Source organism: Lissotriton vulgaris, chromosome 5 (assembly GCF_964263255.1).
Source record: "Lissotriton vulgaris chromosome 5, aLisVul1.2, whole genome shotgun sequence".
Classification (NCBI taxonomy): Eukaryota; Metazoa; Chordata; class Amphibia; order Caudata; family Salamandridae; genus Lissotriton; species Lissotriton vulgaris.
Window position 1 is genome coordinate 585,847,898 of NC_141693.1, and position 17,350 is coordinate 585,865,247.

Sequence of the window (17,350 nt, forward strand, 5' to 3'; positions counted from 1 at the left end):
CCGCAAACACAGCCTTGCCATAGCAGCACTCCTCCCACACCAGCACCCCCCCTCCCACACCAGCACCTCCCCTCTCTCTCCCCGCAAACACAGCCTTGCCCTAGCAGCACTCCTCCCACACCAGCACCTCCCCCCTCCCACACCAGCACCTCCCCTCTCTCTCCCCACAAACACAGCCTTGCACATACAGCTATTAACTGCATCCGTTTCCTTAGCAGCATTCGTGACCTTTCAAACTGCCTGCAGCAGTCACTGTTCTTTCCCTTCATTTGTTCATTCTGGTGCTGTTCTCATGTACTCGCCTGTCAGAGTATTTCTAACTCTCCCTTCTTTTCTTCCTACATCTAAAGCCGATTTCTTTTCTGTCCTTTCTCATCCAGTCCAGCTGGGTCTGCCCTCTACCACTTTCTATTTTCTTGGTGATTCTGCGCTTCTCTCGCTCATTCACTTTCTGTTTCTCCATCGCCTCTCACAACCTCTCTCTGGTTGTCCTTGCTATCTCTCGCACTCCCACGTTTATCCCTCTCTTTCTCGCGCCTCATCTCTTTCTTTTCCCACTCTTTCTTCATTTCCCTCCCTCTCTTGCCTCCTGACTTTCCTTCTCCATGCTCTTTCCTTCGCAACCCTACTCTTGTTACTTTTCCCTTCTACCCTTCTCTAGCTGTCTCACTCCTCCCACACCAGCACCTCCCCCCTCCCACACCAGCACCTCCCCTCTCTCTCCCTGCAAACACAGCCTTGCACATACAGCTATTAACTGCATCCGTTTCCTTAGCAGCATTCGTGACCTTCCAAACTGCCTGCAGCAGTCACTGTTCTTTCCCTTCATTTGTTCATTCTGGTACTGTTCTCATGTACTCGCCTGTCAGAGTATTTCTAACTCTCCCTTCTTTTCTTCCTACATTTAAAGCCGATTTCTTTTCTGTCCCTTCTCATCCAGTCCAACTGGGTCTGCCCTCTACCACTTTCTATTTTCTCGGTGATTCTGCGCTTCTCTCGCTCATTCACTTTCTGTTTCTCCATCGCCTCCCACGACCTCTCTCTGGTTGTCCTCGCTATCTCTCGCACTCCCATGTTTATCCCTCTCTTTCTCGCTCCTCATCTCTTTCTTTTCCCGCTCTTTCTTCATTTCCCTCCCTCTCTTGCCTCCTGGCTTTCCTTCTCCATGCTCTTTCCTTCGCAACCCTACTCTTGTTACTTTTCCCTTCTACCCTTCTCTAGCTGTCTCCTTTCTTGCCTCGCATTCTTTCTCTATATTTTCCTTTTCTCCTGCTCCCTTCTCTCACCCTGCATATCCTCAATGTATATATGTCATCCATCAATGTATATATGTCGTCCACTCTCTCCTACAACCCACTCCCTCCTACACTCCACTCCCTACAAGACGTACGCATTTAGTATATAAAAGTATGCAGATGCATTTGCATAAATATTCCCGATTGTGCACGTTTGCAATATGTGCGAGATGGGCAAGACATTGGAAACAGAAACATCAAGGCATTGTATTTCCAGTGATTACTTGCAATACGCCATTTTATTTTCTATAGAATAAAGAGGTGTGCGTGGTAGGTGCGGGTTTTTTGGGCTGCAGGACTACGTGACAGGCATGCCCAGCAAGACTCTGCATGTAGAAACAACGGAGCGCTCTTGTTTCCACAGAAATGTGGACATATCCAAATGTTTACAATTCACCATTTTAACATTTAACATATTATTAGTAATCAGTTGTCAAACAGATTTCGCTATTTTTAATTTGCAAAAGTCTGGAGCTAGGACGTTGCTATACTAGACATACATGTATGTGGCAGATACATAGTGCAGAATAGCTCTGTTTTATGTAGGGGTTAGAAGCCACACAGAAGACAACAATTCAAAATGTACTCCATTTACATTCAGGAAGACATCGCTCACAGATACCATCCCATCTCAAGAACATATCCGAAAAATACACTTCCCTTTCTTTCAAGAAACACTTTGGATCATGGTAATTTTTACAAATTGCACCACATTTCCAATTTACATGTGTATGCGGATTGCTCCAACCCCCCTGCCCCCTCACTTCCTGGCCGCAGCAGCGCCCAGTGCCGCACTGCAGTAAAGTTGTAAATACCTTCCGCAGCTGTCTGCCAGCCTGCAGTGAAATACTGTCTTTGTTCGACATTTCTCTTCTCAGGCCGATCGTAAAACTTTCCAACCCCAACGCCTCACACAGCACCACTTTCAGACACGCAATGCCACTCACACCCACGCAAGCCCACTATCACCCACGCAATGCCACACTCACCCAAGCAACGCCACTCACCCAAGCAACACCACTCACACACGCAACACAACTCACCCACGCAACACCACTCACCCACGCAACACCACTCACACATGCAACGCCACTCACCCACGCAACGCCACTCACTCACTCACTCACTCACGCAAAGCCACTCACACCCACGCAGTGCCACTTTCGCCCACACAGCACCACTTTCAGACACGCAACGCCACTCATACCCGCGCAATGCCACACTCACCCAAGCAGCGCCACTCACCCAAGCAACACCACTCACCCACGCAACCCCACTCACCCACGCAACCCCACTCACCCATGCAACGCCACTCACCCACGCAACGCCACTCACCCACGCAACGCCACTCACCCACGCAACGCCACTCACTCAAAGCCACTCACACACACGCAGTGCCACTTTCACCCACATTGTGCAGTGCACAATAGGTCTCGCAGTAGGAAAGTTGGAGCTATTGGTTTTGTAAATGAAAAAGCCCTTTATGTTTTTAAAATGAAAACAAAAAATAAAGGCATTGTTATTTGCATTTGTAATAGCTCCAACTTTCCTACTGCGAGACCTATTGGCAACGCCAGTGCTTGTTGCATTTGGGATGATGAATCCCAAATGCAAAAATTACGCTCGCAAAGGGCCAGATTCTCAGAATTTGGCCCTTTGCGAGCGCAATTTCCTTTCATGAATCTAGCTGTTAGTGAGGACTGCGGTGGAGCTGCCAATTTGCTGGCTTTGATGTGAGTAGGCCTGGCCACTGAGGCCCCGTAGAAATCTCTGCTGCGGGCTGCTGATGAGCTGAATTTTGGGGACAGCAACCGGCTTTGCAGGTGGTGGGAGACACCTATGTTAGTGCTCCGGCCCACATGTGAGATTGCTCTGAGAGGAGGCAGGTAGAGAAGCGCTACTGCAAGACATCGGGACATATAAATTGGGTCAGAAAGTGTGTGTGGCTCCCTGCTGACTGTAACCCTGGTACCTTTGGGGAAAGAGCAGAAGCCGGGGCACACGGAGAGACATTGCCTGCTGCAGCCTCTGAGGCCTTTGAGCAGCGGGCCTTGTGGGTGGAATACATTTCTGTGACCCTCCGAGGGCGCTCTGGATGTGACTGCGGAGCCAGCTGTGTGAACTGGGGTCCTGCAACCAGTGCTCCCTCTCGAGTCTCAGGTGGCGTTTCGAGACGTAGTTAGGCCTGCAGTGGAGCTGTCAATCTGCCGGCTTTGAAGTAAGTCGACCCGGCCTGGGGGTCCAACGTGCTCTCTGTTCCGGGCGTGCTGAGGATCTGAATATTAAGGACAGGGACCGGGTTTGTGGGCGGTAGGGGGCTCCGGTGTTAGCGCTCTGGCCCCGCAGGTGAGATTGCCCTGAGCGGAGGCAGATAGCGAAGCGCTTCTGCGAGTTCGCCAGTGGGGGTGTCTGATGTATGACCCACTGTGCCTGTTGAAAAGACAACACCTTGTATTGATCCTCCTTCCAACTGGTCCCTATGTATCTGCAGGCCTGCTTGGAGCCCCACTGCCTGGGATGACTGATTCCCCCATTTGCAGGAGTGCTGAGCCCCATCTTGTTGAAATCTTGCCTCCCACGTGTCTCATTGGAGAATTTGCCTATTACTCCCTGTTTAGTGTCTATGGGTCCAGGGTCAGAGGGCAAAATATGATATGGGACAGAAAGACCAGAAGCAGGCAACGCCTGCTTACTTCAGTTTGGCCGTTCTGACACTGCTCCAGTGGAGTAAGTTGTGACCATGGCGGAGGGGGGAGTTGAGGGTGCCACTTTGATTACTCCTGCCCCAGGCTTAGAGGCACTGATGCAGGAACGTAGGGCAGGCTTTAGAGCAATGGATGGGTGCTTTTATTCCCTAAAAAAGAGGTTAGACACAATGGGGTCCAAGTTGGATGCTCAAGAAAAGGAGGCTGGACAATCTTGAGGGCAGGGTTTTGGATTTGGAGGACGGTGCGACTAAAGTCAGTGGCCTTGAAGAGCGAGGACTTGAAAGCTTGCAGTAGGCGCAATAACATCCACATTTTAGGTGTCATGGAATCTATCAACGTGGGGCGTATGGACTTATTTGTGGAGAAACTGCTTATTGATCTTTTTGGAAAAGACGTTTTCACTCCTACCTTTTTAGTTGAACAGGCGTATTGTTCCCTTGGCCAATCCAAGATGTCCCCCCAGGTCTATATTTGCCCGCCTAATGAACTGTCGAGATAGGGGCACAGTCCTCAGGCTGGCCAGGGAAAATGGTGCAACGACATGGCAGGAGTCCACTCTGGCGCTGTTCCCGGACTTTACGGCGATGGTCCAGGAGCCAAGAAGGAAATATACGGGTGTGAAGGCCACGTTATGCATTTTCAGCCTGAGCTAAGGTACGCTTTAATGGAAAGACCAAGGAGCAAACCAGAGACTCTCCTTCGCACAGTGAATTAGTATCCAGTGGTGAACGTTTTTCAACGGAATGATCAAACTCATTGTATCCTTCTCACATAAATTATGTTTTATTTTTCCATATTGTACTGCGGGTAGGGCAAATTTACTTACTGCAAATCTTTATGATGTTAAATAATTGGGCTTGCTGCGCGGCGTTGCCTCGTCCCTAGTGTTGTTACACATTTACAGGTAGATTCATCATTGAAAAATCGGCTCGCAAAAGGCCAGATTCTGAGAATCTGGCCCTTTGTGAGCGCAATTTTTGCATTTGGGATTCATCATCCCAAATGCAAAAATCGGTAACTGCAAATTCGCTAAATTGCGAGGAATTACATTTAAGGAATCTCTATTTGAGATTCCTTAAATGCAATTCATTAACCATTTTTAAATTGCAAAATCGCAATTTCGGGCCGCTATTTACCGCAAGGTCAAACCTCGTGGTAAATAGCGAAAACTTAGAAAAATGCTTTTAAATGCATTTTTCTAAGTTGCATGTTGCACACACACATGTCCTTTGGACATGTGTGCGCGCAACACCAATGTAGATTACATTTCAGGGGTTCTCCTTTGGACACCCCTAGCACCCTTGAAATCGCATCCTTATTTGCGATTAGCAAATTGCTAATCGCAAATAAGGAATAACTCCCCATTCATTCCTATGAGCCTTTAGGCCCATAGGAATGTATGGGGAGTTATTCCTCTTTGCGATTAGCAATTTGCTAATCGCAAATAAGGAATGTATAGGAATCACAATTTATTTAGCGATTCCTACATGAATCCCGTTTTGCAAGTCCTTAATAGCGATTCCTTAATAATCGCTATTAAGGACTCGCAAAACGGGACTTTGATGAATCTAGGGGTTAATCTGCTAATCGGTTGGAATGCACGTGAAAATGTTCCTTTCTTGATATGTAGAATGTTCATATGTTACATTCTACAGGGTTGTTAAAGGGGATTGTACCTGCTTGGGTTTGGGCAGGTATGGGAGGGGGCAGCGGGGAGGGGAGATATGTTGCTTGGGGTTTTTATTGCGCCCAGTGTTAAATTTTTACCATGGCGAACTTAGTAATTGTTGTCACACACACACAAGCGAAAATGAGTTGTATTTATGACTTCTGGGGGTAGGCTTCCCACACTTGGAATGTGTGGGGACTTAATAACACTAGAAAAGGAAAACAGGTCCTCCAATATCTGCAGTGGCATCATAGGTTTCACCTTTTTGCAAGAAACTTACCTGCCTATACATACCTCATCTCACTGTGCTTCTACCAGGGGCCCCCATCGTTATTTTGCAAATTTTTGTACATAGGCTAGGGGGACTTGAAGCTTTAATCCACAAGCGCTTGCCCTTTTGGATTGTTCATAACAATGAGGAGGGGCGTTATATGATGGTTACAGGGAGTTTAACGGTCTACCGGGTGGCTTTTGTATGTGTATGTCTATCTGCTCCAAATATTGACAACCCAGGTATGCGTATAATCAAATACCCAAATTGGTCAAGCTTGTGCAATCCTGTCAGTAGTCTACCCAACACAAACTAATGACTCTTCCTGACTTGACGTACAGGAGGCAAGATGGCAACCGCGCTGGATGCCTGAGCATACCTCTCTAGCCGGACCCTGGACTTGGAGCCATTGGAAGGAGTAGAGCAGAAGGAGCGGCGGCGGATATCTCTTGGTATCGGTAGCGGCATTACAGACAGCCGCTGGAGGACAAGAAATCACTGCACCGGGATCGGTACACCGAGTTAGAACTGGAGTGGAAAGTCGGCGGTTCTGCCGTGTACGCACACGCGTGCCTGCTGCGGCTGCTGTGCGTTTGGCTGGATTCGCCTCGGATTCGCGTTGCACCTTGGCTGCTCAACGAGGTGGAAGGAGTCCGAAGGAACACAGCAGCAGCTTGGTACAATGCCGCAGAAAGGTTCTCGCAGTAGGGTGCGTGGACAAGAGGAAAACGCTGCGGAGGCCGGGAGAGCACTGGAGCAGCTCCGCAGGTGAGGGAGAAGTCAGTACAATCAGTGCAGAGTAGTGAAGCTAGCATTACAAACGCTACAAGTAAAGCCCAAAAGGGAGCAGAGGCGACTGAACCCGCTAGGAGTCAAGCTCAAGAAACTGTCTCTGTGGGAGTTAAGGCAAAGGGCGCTCACAGCGGCAAGAAAATGCCTGCATTTTCTGCGAATACTAAAGAATGCAAAAAGAGAAGGAGAAGGGGGGACGAACCTGGTCTAACAGGCCAGCCGTGAGGGAAACGGCAGTAAAGCAGCTCATCTCCACTAAACACCCGCAGTGAGGGGAACGGCAACAGCATATCCCGAGAACCAAATGAAGCCACACGCAGCTGGGGAACTACATCACCCAGCTGCCCCGGGGTTCCAACGCGACGAGAAGCACATCAGCAATGCGCGCCAGGAGGCGCCTTATCTACAGGGAACGCCTCTCACCACGCGAGTCGCGCGCGGGAGAAGCCCGGGACAAGGGCGGGACAGTCTACAGCAGTCCAAGACAGGAACAGGCTTGGCTGGGCCACCCATCGTACATCTGTCGACAAAATGGGTAAGCGAAAAAATAGAGCGATTGTGGATGAAGGGGGGAAAAAGGCTAAAGTTCCTAAACATTCAGACTCCATTATGTCCTACCTCATGACTGCGGTTGGGGCATTGTCCAAAGAAATTGCAACGGCACAGCAAGAACTGGGCTTATTAGCTGCCTCTCCCACTACAACACAACTAACCTCAGTGCAAGCCATCCCCTTAGAGCCTGAGGTTATTATAATGAAACCCACTTCTGCCCCTAGCGTGATACAAGCATGCGTCCCACAAGTGTTGCAACCCACAGTGACTCTGGACCCACCTGCAATTCCAAAAAAGACATCGAAGAAGAGGAAGAAGGGGGAGGGGGATTCCGAAGTCAGAAAGGCGGTGGAGGGAACTTTGAAGGATCACCTTGAGGCTCTTTTTGAAGAACGGATTGAACCTTTATTAGTGGGTATTGCGAAGGACATTGTTGACACTATAAACACATGCCTTGAAGGATAGTTAAAAAAATTTGTTTTGATAGACGAGTTAGTCAAAAAATTTGATAATGCCTACAAAGTACCCATTCTGGGAACTGAAGGCCCCCGAAATGTGCGGCCAAAACCTTTGTTATCATTACCTATTAACAACACTAAGGCTGTAAATAGCGTAGGCCTAGATATAAATGAGAATCCCCAACTACTTACACCTAACACCTTACAAGGGGATCCGCCCTTGGCAAAGGAGCACACGCATTCAGAAAGCAGGATCCACCTAAATCTGCCCCCAGCAGTAGTACCTTTTGTGGCAGTTTTCATAGGGGTCCCCCCGCTAAGAAAAGGAGAGGTTGAATCCACTGCTTCTCTTATGAGAAAGGCAAAAAATGGTGTGATGACTCCAGTAGTGGTGAATCAAACACTTCCTCCAGCATTATTTTAGCGAGAAGGGTGGGCTGGGTGGGGAAGCAAGCCAAAACCGTGAAAGGCGACTGTGTGGTAATAAACTTTGATAACGCCTATTGCCCAAATAGCCTGTTTTGGGATGGGTCTGATATACGTGATAATGATACCCTTAGAGCAGTCCCCTTAGGGTTCTTTTATCCCCCATTAACTCCATGGCTGCTAGAGCAATTCCCGCTGGGTGCTGAAATATTCAGAAACCCATGCTCCATGACGAGCTCAGCTCATCATGAGTGTATGAGAGGTGTACATCATGACGAGCTGAGCTCGTCATGAGCGTCGAAGGTGTTAAGGAGGTATATTCAACCTAACACACACATGAACACAACCCCTAACATAGGGACAACGGAAAATGGGTGGCAAACAGTATCTAGAAAAGTAAGGCAATATAGACCTGCACCCTATAGTGAAGGCCCAAACCTGGATTTAGTAAATAGATTTGACCCATTAGCCGATTTAAACACTAATGACTGACAACCAGTCTTGGAAGTGACTTAAACACCAGTACTCCCTGAGGTGGTTATTCCATCCTTATGTACATTCCTGACCTGGAACGCAGCAGGGACGAGAGATAAAAGGGCAGATCCAACTTGGATAAATTATATCTCCAGACACCAGGTGATAGCCATCCAAGAAACTTGGCACAACTCACCAACCTTTCTACTTGATGGCTTCTCAAGTTTCACAGTACCAGCAACCCCAAGTAATGCGGGGAGAGCGAAAGGGGGGCTTACTTTACTCTTCTCGCTAGAGTTAGCAGGGACATTTAATCAATTGGACTCAGGTTCACCCAATATCCTGATAATAGAATGGACTGTTTCCAAAGGGTGCACCCTACTTATTATTAATTTTTATAATGCATGGGGAGGACAAAGAGAAACGGATCATGTGGACCACCTGGAGAATTTTTTAAATAACTATAGTCAAAATACACATTTTCCCTTTGATATTCTCCTGATGGGGGATTTTAACATTCATAAATGCAAATTGTCGTGCCAGTTAGGTATTTCAGAAGCCCCCAACGGAGCAGACATCCCTCACTTTGAACACACCAAAACAGGGGAGGCGCTTGAATTACTGATAGCTAGTTTTAATATGTACAAACCATTCAACACAGGAGGTAATGAGATGGTACCCACTTATAAAGGCTCGACAAATGGGTCGGTTATCGATTACATATTCATTTCCCCAGGCCTTTTTTCAAAGGTGACAGATTATAAGGCATTTGCCTCACCCCATAGTGACCACAACTCTCTGTCGGTGAAGCTACACTGGAGTGACTTATGGCGCAAACAAGTGGGACAAACACGGATTTGCGCCATGGCGGTGCCCAGTGACCAGGGCAGACGGCTTAAATGGGGTAGGGTTGTGGAAGAAACGTTTATGGACAACTTATTGCCCAAAATAGAGGGATCACTGGAAATCTGCAGAGATCATACTACTCCTAACCCCCAAATCATAGCAGCTTTTGATTTTATTTGTGCACAAACTGCCAGGGACCTCACAATACCCTCATTACAATTCCCTCCAAAACCTCACAAATGGTTCGATACTAAATGCTCACGGTCCTACAGAACCCTGAAACAGGCCTTAAGGGCCAACGTAAGAGACAAGGGATAGAAGAACATTTAGTAGCTCTCATTGCCATTTTACATCAGGATCTCTCTGCTAAAATAAGGGTTACTAGGGACGGAAGGTGCACAAAGAGTTTTAGGTCCGAGAAAGGGGTGCGCCAAGGTTGCATCCTGGCCCCCCTTCTCTTCACCATTTATATAAATGGGCTGGGGAAATATCTAAAAGCAGGTATGGCTGATGTGCCGCTTATAGGAGGAGAACAGGTACCAGCTCTCCTATACGCGGACGATGCCGTGTTAATCTCCCGCACTGGCATTGGTTTACAGGCCTTTTTAGATCGTTTTGGCTCCTTTATGAGGAACCAGGATCTAAAAATTAATGTAACAAAATCACACACCATGATCATAGGCCGTAAAGGAAATAAGCTGCACGCTAAAACTTTCACTTGCAAGGGTGAGGTTCTTTCAAGGGTTCCCGCTTTTCCGTATCTGGGGGTGCTTTTTGATCAGAGAGGCTCCTGGGTCCCCCAGATCAAGGCAAAGAGTATAAGCCTAGCACGATCTAAATCAGCCCTGTTGGCGTTTTCAAAAAGATTAGGGGCCAAACCAATGGAGGCACTGATAAAGGTATATAACAACAAGTGTATCCCTATTGCCATGTATGGGTCTGCTATGTGGGGTTATGCAAACCTGGACAAAATTCAGAGGGTGGAAAATGGTCTCATTAGAAAATTTTTATCCATCCCTAATTCCACGCCTACTTTTACGATCCATGAAGAAATGGGTTTGCCTTACATTATTGACAAACTAAAATTAGCCCCACTTCTTTTTTGGACCAAAACATGGTTGAACTCTGAGTTAACTTTAAATCATGCAATCCTTAAGGATGTAATTTCAAGGGAAAAAGCCTTAAGAATACCTTGGCTGAAATATATTAGATCTGCTTTTGCCATGCTTGGGAGACCGGAGCTCTTTACCGACCCAACTAACATCAGGAGGGAAGATATTAGATGGATTAAGCAAGAGTTTATGGAGAGGGCTCGTCTGACGAGAGAGGAGGTGGAACTGAGGAAACCCTAGGTAAGGGCCCATATAGTTTTAATCGCCACTCCCTCTTTGGAACCATATTTAAAAATCGTCACTAACCCACTTCACAGACTCCTGCTAACAAAATTTAGGCTGAATTTAATCCATTACTCCCTTGGCAACTTTCCTGTGTGGTCAAAACCTGAAGATGGACCACCTTGTGATTGTGATCAGTTTTCAACCCAGGATACCCTCCATTTTAAATTTTTTTGCGGTTTGTATACTACTGAGAGGGCAAAATATTTACTTCCTGTTCTAAAGGCTGTTGGATTCATCCAAGTGAGGCCAGCTTTAATTTTCCTCCTATCGCTAGCAGACACTTACACCATCTTTAGTGTTGCATGTTTTTTAACAGATGCTTTCAGATCAAGGAAGAAAAGAATACCTCGGAAAGTTTTATTTTAATCTAATTTTAAATCTGGTTTTATCTGTAATTTTAACTACTGAAATCACAAGGATATATGAAATTAATAATTCATGTTATAAATTAGTAATGAATTCCTTCGCTGTTTTAAAATTTGTATTGTATTGCATTTTGTCCTTTTATGATTTTAACAAAAATCGAATAAAGTGTATTTTGACTGACTGACTGACAACCCAGGTTTTTTTCACAACCTCCACATGCAACTATTGAAACTAGACGAAGATTGCATTTAAATGGGTGGTGATTTTAACTTGTTGCTAGACCCAACAAAGGATAGGGCATCTGGATCTTCTGATTCTAATCCTCAAGATCGTGGTGCATTATTGGAGCTGTGCGACTCGATCAGGTTGGTAGATGTTTGGAGTCTTTGCTGGCCTGGAGAAACAGCCTACACTCATTGTGCTGCACAATACAAAACTTTGTCCAGGCTAGATTTATGGTTGGTGTCCCCAAATTTGACTTCCTGGTATTGTGAGATGAAACATCTCCCCAGAACACTTTCGGACCACTCTCCTGTGATTCTCACAGTTAGGATCCCTAGACCAGAGGCATGTGAAAGGCAGTGAAGGTTCCCGGGACAGGCACTTATGAACGCAGTGTTGAATGCTGAGTTTCGAGCATCTATTATAGACTATTTCGAGTTAAATAAGGGTTCAGTTCAGACGTGGGCAGTCATATTGGAAGCACTGAAAGCCTACATGCGGGGTATCTGTATTGCGAAACACTCCAGGTTGCTGAGGGATCTAAGGGGCACATTATCTTACATTGAGTAGCAACTTGAGGTAATGGATAAGGAACACAATGCATGCCCAGCCCAAACTGATCAAAACTGCAGACTGGCATTAATGCTGGAGTTCAGGGAAGCAGCAGAATGAGAGACGCTTTTCTTGAGCAAGTATGCCACAGCAAGGCGCTATGGTGAGGGGGAACAATCGGGCCTTACCTTGGCACGGCTTCTGCTCCCGGTATTGGGACAAACCTGTAATCCCTATTTCCAAGCAACAGATGGCAGGATATTATCGGACATACGGGAGATACGAGATGTATTCTTGGAATACTATTCAGAGCTATTCACTTCTCACACTGCGCATAGTGAGGAGGTCTGAAGGGACTACTTGTCGGAGATATCTCTAGTGTGACTGGAAAAGGAGATGCAGGATTTCTTGGTGGAACCTTTTTCAAGTGAAGAAATTGTGCCATTGATGCCACAAATGGCTCAACTGCTCCAGAACTAGATGGGTTAACCGGGAAATTCTAAAAAGCTTATGAGTATCTACTGGCCCCACATCTATTAGAGGTACATAATGAAGTCAGAGAGTAAAGTATTACCGCCCACACTGCACAAAGCAATTATAATACTATAGCCCAAGCATGGGAAAGACCCACTCATGTGTGGGCCATATAGGCCACTATCTCTATTTAACCTTGATTATAAAATCCTGGCCAAAATGATAGCATTGAGATGAGCTATCCAATTAGATTGTATCCTTTCCCCGGCCCAGTTGGGGTTTGTCCCTCATAGATCAACGTCATTAAATCTCTGTACCCTGTTTACGGTCCTGCATAGGATAACACCTGAAGTTCCTACAGCAGCGGTGGTATTAGACACAGAAAAAGCCTTTGATTCCCTATTGTGCCCTTTTTTCCTAATGGTCATGCAGAGGATGTGTTTACAAAAAGGGTTTGTGGAGCTTATTTCACTTTTATACACCTCCCCCACTGCATGGCTCCGGTTAAATGGTTTTCTGTCTTCACAGTTTTGTCTCTCTCGAGGCAAGCGGCAGGGCTGTCCGATCTCGTCTTTGCTATTCATAATCGCACTCGACCCATTAGTCCAACACTTTAAGGAAAGGCATTTGCATAGAGGGCTACAGTTCAAGACAGGCCCTTTATTGATTTTTCTGTATCCAGATGATGTCATCCTCTATTTCCTACATACAGAGGAGTATTTGGAGCCACTAATTAGGGAGATCATTAAATGTGGGGGGTTCTCTAGGCATGGCATTAATTGGGGCAAATCAGTCATTTTTCTTCTTACTGCTTGTACGACCGGATAGGATTGTGGGTTTCTGTTGCAGTGGTGCAAGGAGTCGACAAAATACTTGGGCATCCATATATACTGGGACTCTCATCAGTTGGTATTGCTAAATTATGACCCGGCCATTTGCAAATTAGAGCAGCAGATAGAGCGCTGGTTAAAACTTCCTTTATCAATGGTGGGCTACATTGCAATCATAAAGATGGTGGTTCTCCCTAAATTATTTTATTTATTCAACAATATTCCCATCCCACTCCCCAACAGTTTTTTTTAAAACTATTCAGTCTCACCTTACAAGGCTTGTCTGGGGAGGGAAGAGGATCAGAGTTAGTTGGGACACACCCTGCCATATGAGAGAGTACCAAACTTTCAGATCTACTACCTGGATGCTCAGTGTAGCTTAGCACACTCCTGGTATCATCCTGATGCTCTGATCCACAATGCGATGCCTGAAGCTGATTTGGTGTTACCAGCGCCAATGAGAATGGTCCTGCCGCTGGGCATCCCTCGAGATCCCCGCAACATTTTCACAGTCTCAACGACCAGTTGGGCTTGGAAAAAGTTGCTGAGGCTGTTGGGTGAATGCGTATTATGCCAGACTGAGTTACCCTTGAGTAATAACCCTTGACTCCCCATCACGGAGGAGAGATTAGTTCAACGTACTTTTGACTCCTTTTCTATGGAGAGGTTTAGGGACTGGTTTCCGAGAGACATGTGTGTGATGCTACAGAAGAAGCGCGATTCAGGGGTGCTACATTTATGACTCAGTTTGTCTTGTGTAGAGTTCGCAGTGTACTCAGAAAGAGGATTGCTTGGCAGACGCGCGAGCGCGTCAACCAAGATGGCCGCCGCCATCGGAGCTCCGTAATTTCCAGGAGCTTTTAGCTTAAATAAACGACGAATACCTGCTTTAAACACAGCGAAATTACCAGCGCTGGCCTGCTGAAGCCTCCCCTCACCTGTGAGTTCTTTTTCCGGCGATTTTACTCAATGAGACTTTTCTCCTCATATCCCATGCTTCTGCTCCATACTGCTCCTTGAGTTCCTGCTGAGATTGTGAGCCTGGGGGCGGAGAGCTCATTAAGACACAGGCTGGCTTGGGCCTAACTCCGCCTACAGCTGTGTTTAGCTGCTGCACCTGGGCTTTTTCGGTGTTTTTCTACAGCATTGGTCCATATTTACATCAATTTTTCATCACATTTTGAGGTCATTTTGTATCAATCTGTTTTATTCATATTAAGGAACATTTTTTCTCCTCAGAATGGATTCGAAAAATGCTCCTACAAATAAAAGGAAGCAGCAGGTTTCCCCTCCTCCAACAAAATCTAAAGTGGTGGAATCCTCGGAACCTTCTTTGGCTCTGATTTTGGAGGAAATTAAAGCCTTGCGTTTAAATACTGACTCCATTGCCTCAGAAGTTAAAAATGTTCGTAAAGATATGGCTTCTATGTCCATGAAGGTGTCAGATAATACCATTAAAATCCAAGATAATAAGAATAAGTTGGATGCTTTTACACCTTTAATGGCCTGAATTCTTCCAATGCATTCTCAGCTGCTGGACTTAGAGAATCGCAATAGGCAATACAATCTGCGCATCTTTAATTTGCCTGAAGAAATCGAAGGGACCAATTGTCGGCTTTATCTTGAATCTCTTTTGCCTGGTCTCTTGAATATTAAGTTTGCAGAAAAATTTGAAATTGATAAGGCTCATAGAGTTCCGTCACATCGTAATCCTCGTCATTCAAAACCAAGGCAGATGATATTTAAGGTCCTACGTCACCATCATCTGGTTCTTATTCAGAAAGCTGTTCGTGAAATACCATCATTGCTGGTGAATGGAACCAAAATCTTCATCCATCAGGATTTTGCTAAAGAAACTGTGGCTATCCGTAAAGAGTTCTCTTCTCTTCGTCCACAACTGAGGAGCCTTGGCTTCAAATATGGCCTATTTGATCCCTCTACAATGCGAGTCTAGAAAGACAATGTCTCTAAATCTTTTCAGCGCCCAGAAGATCTTCGTCTTTTCCTCGAACAGCAGGTTCCTCCATCAATGGATACACAGGACCCTAACTCTTGACTGCTTCTCGCTGAATTCTTGTTGCAGGTTTCTAACTAATTTTCTTTATGGGCTCCAACGGTAACTGGCCATGCTTGAGGAACGGGTGTGCGTTTCCATGTCTTTATTTATGTTGTATGTTAGTGCTTTACTCTCTCTTTTTTGTTTCTCCCTTTCCTATTTTTCAATCAGAGTTACTCTCTTAACCTGTCTTATCCCACCTTCTTCTTGTTCTCATTTCTTTCTTTTCTTTCTCTTATATCCTAATGGCTAATGTTCATAATAATAAAATTGTTTCTCTTAATGTCAAAGGTTTAAGACATGCAGTAAAACGTTTAAAAATGTTAGATTATTTAGGTAATTCTAAGGCAGACATCTGTTTTGTCCAAGAGACACATGTTGATGATAAAGTTTTGAGTTATATGAACAAAAAATGGGTGGACTCTATTGTCTCTTCACCTGCTGCAGGTAAAAAGAATGGGGTTGCTATTTTCTTTGCCAAAAGGTTGCATTGTCAGGTCTTGCATAAGATCTCAGACTCTGATGGAAGATATATTATAGCTAAAGTTAAAATTCATGACTCTGTTTTCTTTTTGATTAATGTTTATGGACCTACGTCAGAGGATCCTGTTTTCTGGTCCACTGTTACGTCTGAAGTTTTAAAGTTGGGAAATGCTCCGTTGATTTTTGGGGGTGATTTCAATATTTTTGTGGACCCCTTATTGGATAGACTGTCTACATCTCGATTTCGACCATCCAAGACTTTTTATGCCTTTAAGACTTTTCTTCAAACCACCAAGTTAGCTGACATTTGGCGCTTACACCACCCAACTGGTAAAGAATTTTCTTTTTTCTCCAATCCTCATAATTCCCATTCCAGAATAGACTTTTTTTCCTTTCCCCTTCCCTTATTCAATTCGCAAATGACCCTACCATTGGTACCATCGACATTTCAGACCACGCTATGATTTCTTTTGTTTTAAATGTATCCTCTTCATTTACTAAACAGTCCAGATGGCGTATGAATTCTGACATTATCCTTAATGACACTCATAAATCCAAAATGCTTCAGGCTATTCAGGATTATTTCACTTTCAATCCAGAAGGGTCTACATCTATCATCACTCGATGGGATGCATTTAAAGCCTATATTAGAGGTACCACTATTTCTATCATGGCTCATGAAAATAAGAAATTTAATTCAGATCACTTCCATTAAATGCCCTCAGGGTAAAATTGCTTTTTCCCATAATGAGATTGCTAATGAATTTTTGAATTTTTATTCCACTTTATATAATAAACCAGATTATTGTGATGATTCTTTAGTTGAGTCCTTTTTACAACATTCTGATTTACCTCACATTTCCTCCTCTGATAAAACTAAGTTAGATTTACTCATTACTACTGAAGAAATTCTCTTGGCCATTAAATCACTTCCCAAGAAAAAATCCCCTGGTCCTGATGGTATCCCTCCTGAATTTTATAAAGAGTTTCAACATCAACTTTTACCTTTTTTGGCCCAGATTTTTTCTCATTTTTCTTCATCAGGTACCATTTCAGGTTCTTTCTCTGAGGCCTTAATTGTTGTACTTCCCAAACCTGACAAAGACCCTACCCTAGTTGCTAAATATCGGCCCATTTCATTGATTAATCAAGATTGTAAACTATATGCTAAAATTATCGCTTCTAGGTTAGCACCTATCCTTCACTCAATTATTCACCCTGACCTGTCTGGTTTTATGAAAAATCGATACTCTGCTAACAACACGAGAACGTTATTACACGTTATTACATGGTATTGAGCAAAGCCCCACTATCCTTAGCCCTGCTGGTGTTATGGCATTAGATGCTGAAAAAGCTTTTGATAAAATCCATTGGCAATTTCTATTTAAAACTTTGTTATCTTTTAATTTTGGCCCCTCCTTTATTCGTATGATTTCTGCCTTATACTATGCTCCCACAGCTAGATTATTTATTAATGGC